Here is a 5,457-nt window from a genome sequence, read left to right on the forward strand (position 1 = left end):
ATCCCACAACCAGTTAATCATGCGGTGCAACAACCTAATATAGGGATGTCAAGGCCAAATGTTGTTCCCCCAATTGGTGAGCAAGAACAACAATATGTTCAAATGGCATACCCTTAACAAGGTCAAATGGCATACAATCAGTAAGGTCAAATACCATATCCTCCTCTCAATCATTTCAATCCTTCAATGGTCCTTAGGGAACATTACACTCCAAATCAATATAATGCACCCACTTGCATTCAATTGCCAAATTTTCGTGCTACATCATTATGAGATTAAAGCTTCTACCATTAACATGTGCCCTTTTTCTATGGGTTGAGCAATGAAGAGCCTTATAAACATTTAGATGAGTTCTTGGAAGTTTGTTCCACCATAAACATCACGGATGTTCCTGAAAAAGTCCTAAAAATGAAGTTTTTCCCTTTCATTCTTTGGGATAAAGCTAAATATTGGTTTAACAACTTGCGGCCAAATACAATCACCTCTTAGGCACAATTGCAATAAGAGTTCCTAAAGAAGTATTACTCCGCAAGTCGAACCGATGCCATGAGAACTTCCATTCTTGAATTTAAACAACAAGAAGGAGAACCCCTTTATGAAGCATGGGAACGTTTGAATGACTTGCTATGGAAGTGTCCACATCATAACATTCCTAAGTGGCAATTAGTTCAATGTTTCTTCTCAAGTTTATCCGATGCCAATAGAGGCATTGTTGATGCTTCTTGTGGCGGAAGCTACATAGAAAGAAATGAAGATGAAATTTGGCTTGTTTTGAAAAAATGAGTGAAAACTCAATGCATAGATCTTCATCTTCTAGGGGTGGTCACCTAGCAAATATGGGAGAAAAGAAAGCTCTAAATCAAATAGACTCTTCCATGGAAATTGCCGTAGAGGTCAAAAATCTTACTCAAAGGTTTGATACATTCCTTTTGAATCAAGGACTGGCAATTCAATCTTATCCTCATCATTCCAATGAAATGTGCATGACTTGTTCTAGTTACACTCACCATACTTCAAATTGTCCTCTTGGACAAATCATCCCAAGTGAATCTCAAGAACAAGCAAATGCAGCTTTCATTCAATAGGGGAACAACCCTTATTCCAATACTTACAATCCGGGGTGGAAAAATCATCTTAACTTTGCATGGAGAAATCAAGGAAACAGTGCAAACCCTCCTCAAACTCAAGGTTACCAAGCAAAGTATGTTCCCCCACATCTCTAAAATCAAAATTAGAATTTTCAAGGTTACCGTCCTTCATTTTATCCTCAGAATGTGAATCAATACTCTTATCCTCAAGCATTGAATTCTCAATCCTATTACCATCCTCAATCATCAAATTCTCAATCTTACTCTAATCCAAATCAAGCGCCACCTAAGAGTCCCGCTTTTAAGGATAAGGTCTTGCAAGCCTTAGGTGATCTTCGAAAATATAATCAATTGTTTCATTCTCACTCTCAATCAATTACAAAGCTTGAAGCTCAAATCGGGCAATTAGCTAATTCTTTAAATGTGAGAAAGAAAGGTAAGTTGCCTAGTCGAACTGAGACCAATCCTAAGGGGCAATTTCTGGCGCAAGCAAGTCCTTCATCGGAATTTTCTGGAAATGAGCAAATTCAAGCAATTACTACCTTGAGGAGTGGTAGGAAAGTGGACAATAAGGTAGAGGTACCTAAGAAGGATAGTGAATTGACACAACCTAGTGGTTGCATCCATCCCATTCAAAATCCAATTCTTACTCCCTTGGATGCTAGTGGTTCCAAAAAGGACATTCCATCATCTTCATCATCATCTCCCCAATTAGAGAAGTGTTATGAGCCAAAAGCTCCATTTCCTCAAGCTTTGAGAGAGACTTCATCATTTGGGCGACAAGAAGGAAAAATTCATGATATGATGGAAGTGTTCAAACAAGTAAAAATTAATCTTCCTCTTCTAGATGCAATTAGGCAAATTCCATCGTAAGCAAAGTTCTTGAAGGACTTGTGCACTCAAAAGAGGAAGAGCAAGGGAAGGGACCTTAAGAAAGTGCTTTCGACGAAACAAGTGAGATCCATCATTCTATCTAACATTCCTTCTAAGTTCAAGGATCTGGGTGCTCCGACCATTTCTTGTGTTATTAGAAACCAAGAGGTTCGTAGAGCTCTCCTTAATTTAGGTGCAAGTATCAATCTCATTCCATACTCTGTTTACTTGCAGTTAGGATTAGGGGACTTGAAGCCAACATCGGTAGTAATCCAACTAGCCGATAGATCAATTAAAAAATTGAGGGGAAATATTGAGGACATTCTGATTAAGGTTGATAAATTTTATTTTCTGATTGATTTTGTGGTGCTTGATATTGAGCCAGTCCCTAATCTTACCAATCACATTCCAGTCATCCTAGGAAGACCATTCTTTGCCACCGCCAATGCCACCATTAATTGCAGATCTGGCATTATGGACATCTTTTTTAGCAACATGATGGTTAAGCTTAATGTATTTAATGTAAGTCAACATCCCACAGATGAAGACGAGTGTTTCCTAGTAGATGTCTTAGATGAAACCATAGAGGAGACTCTTCCCTCTATTCTCTCTAAGGACCCTCTTGAGGCGTGCCTTTGTGAAATGTTTAAAAGTTGTGGTTTTGACATAGAAGGATCCATAAGTGTGGTGAATGCTTTGATGGACTCTGTGGCCATGTTGGATTACCCACCTTGGAAAAGTAAGAAATAACCTCTTCCTTCACTCTCTAGTACTCCACCAGTTCCTTCTCTCATCTCTCCTCCTATTCTTGAGCTTAAGCCCCTTCCATTAAATCTGAAATACGCCTTCTTAGGCCCAAAAGAGACTCTTTCGGTCATCATTGCTTCAAATCTTGAAAATGACCAAGAGAATAATCTTTTGAAAGTGCTTAAAGCTAGCAAAGAAGCCATTGGATGGAGTGTGGCTAACTTAAAAGGCATTGACCCTTCTATTTGTATGCATCGCATACACATGGAAGAGAATGAAAGGCCATTTAGGGATGATCAAAGGAGATTGAACCCAAATATGAAAGAAGTTGTCATGAAGGAGGTTATGCAACTTCTAAATGTGGGAATCATATATCCTATCTCTGATTCCAAGTGGGTTAGTCCAACTCAAGTGGTTCCCAAAAAGTCGGGAATCACAGTTGTTGAAAACGCTAAGGGTGATCTCATTTGAAAACGCACCGCCACTTCGTGGCGTGTTTGCATAGATTAACGAAAGCTGAATTCCACCACTAGGAAGGACCATTTTCCATTGCCTTTCATTGACCAAATCTTAGAAAGATTGGCTGGGCAATAATACTATTGCTTCCTAGATGGTTACTCGGGGTACAATTAAGTGGCCTTAGATCCATTGGATTAAGAAAAGACCACATTCACATGTCCTTTCGGTACATTTGCTTATCGACGGATGCCTTTTGGATTGTGCAATGCTCCTACCACTTTCCAAAGGTGTATGATGTCAATTTTTTTGGACATGGTGGAAAAGTATTTAGAAGTCTTCATAGATGACTTCTCAGTTTTTGGGTCTTCATTTGATTTGTGTCTCTAAAATCTCAAAAAAGTGCTTCAAAGATGTCGTAAGACTAATCTTGTGTTAAGTTGGGAAAAGAGCCATTTCATGGTTTAAGAAGGAATCGTGCTTGGACATGCCATCTCTAAAAGAGGAATAGAAGTAGATAGAGCAAAAGTTGAGCTGATTTCCGAATTGTCTCCACCTACTACGGTGAGAGAAATCCGTTCCCTTCTAGGAAATGCCGGTTTTTATCGCCGGTTCATTAAAGATTTTAGCAAAATTGCTAGACCCTTGTGCAACCTTCTTGCCAAGGAGACTCCATTTGTCTTTAATGAAGCATGCCTAAATGTTTTTCATCAACTTCGCACTCTTCTATCATCCGCTCCCATCATGCAACCTCCAAATTGGTCCTTACCATTTAAGATTATGTGTGATGCTTCTAACTTCGCAAAGGATAGGTAAACTACCATATGCTATATACTATGCGAGTACGACTTTCTCAAGTGCCCAATTGAACTATTTTACCACCGAGAAAGAGTTACTTGCCGTAGTATATGCCCTTGGTAAATTTCGGTCATATCACTTAGGATCCAAGGTAATTGTGTTTTCCAATCATGCCGCTCTTAGGCATCTTTTAATGAAAAAGGAAACCAAACCTCACTTGATAAGATGGATCCTACTTCTTCAAGAGTTTGACTTTGAAATCAAGGACAAAAAGGGCTTCGATAATGTCGTTGCCGATCATCTGTCTCTATTAATGGTTGAATCTTCTCCAAATCTTGAAATTCAAGAATCATTTACGGATGAACAACTCTTTCAAATCTTAAATGGGACGTGCCTTGGTTCACCGACATTGTTAACTATCTTGTAACCGGTAAACTTCTTATTAATTGGTCAAAATAAGAAAATGACCAATTCTTTGCTAACATCCGAAAATACTATTGGTAAGATCCCATTTTATTTCGTTATTGCCCAGATCAAATCATAAGGAGATGTGTGCCAGAAAGTGAAGTTCCAAGTGTCCTTGTGTTTTGTCACACAGTTGCTTGTGGTGGGCATTTTAGTGGAAAAAAGACTGCTTTGAAGGTTCTTTAAAGTGGGCTCTTTTGGCCCACTATCCACCGAGATGCCTATAACTTTTGCAAGGTGTGTATTCGGTGCCAAAAGTTGGGATCAATGTCAAAAAGAGACATGATGCCCTTAACTTCAGTCTTCGTTGTTGAAATCTTCGATGTATGGGGCATAGACTTTATGGGACCATTCCCAATGTCTTATGGCTTTCTATACATCCTCGTAGCCGTTGATTATGTATCAAAGTGGGTTGAGGCTTGTGCTACTAAAACGAATGACCACTCCGTGGTAATTGCATTCATTAAATCAAACATTTTTGTTCGTTTTGGTATGCCAAGGGCCATGATAAGTATTGAAAGAAAACATTTCTGCAATCAATTCTTGAAGAAATTCTTTTTGAAATACTCTGTAACACATAAAGTGGCTACTCCCTACCATCCCCAAATAAGTGGGAAAGTCGAGGTGTCAAATAGGGGAATTAAGCATATTCTTTAGAAAACTGTCAATCTAACTCAAAAAGATTAGTCAAGAAAATTGAACAATGCTTTATGGGCTTACCGGACAGCTTACAAGACTCCAATAGGCATGTCTCCATATAGACTTGTTTATGGGAAGCCTTGTCATCTTCCAATTGAGCTAGAATATAAAGCACTTTGGGCAATAAAAAGGCTCAACTTTGATCTTGATAAGGCTGGAAAGGACCGTTTACTCCAACTCAATGGGTTAGAGGAATTGAGAAATGATGCCTATGATAGTTCAAAATTTTACAAGGCAAGGACAAAAACATTTCATGATAAACATATTGTGAAAAAGTCCTTTGAAGTCGGTCAAAAGGCTTAGTTATTCAACTCTAGGCTTAAATTTTTTC

General features: G+C 38.7%; 1 non-coding gene across 1 annotated transcript; it reads right to left on the reverse strand.

The window, feature by feature from the left end:
- Nucleotides 1-543: 543 nt before the first annotated feature.
- Nucleotides 544-650, reverse strand: LOC132301853 (small nucleolar RNA R71). Its single transcript, XR_009480659.1, has one exon. It is a non-coding gene; the product is annotated as a small nucleolar RNA R71 (small nucleolar RNA).
- Nucleotides 651-5,457: the final 4,807 nt, after the last annotated feature.

The sequence above is a fragment of the Cornus florida genome, unplaced genomic scaffold (genome assembly GCF_030987335.1).
Source record: "Cornus florida cultivar Cherokee Brave unplaced genomic scaffold, ASM3098733v1 CherokeeBrave_3.0.0_Hap2_Chr03, whole genome shotgun sequence".
Classification (NCBI taxonomy): Eukaryota; Viridiplantae; Streptophyta; class Magnoliopsida; order Cornales; family Cornaceae; genus Cornus; species Cornus florida.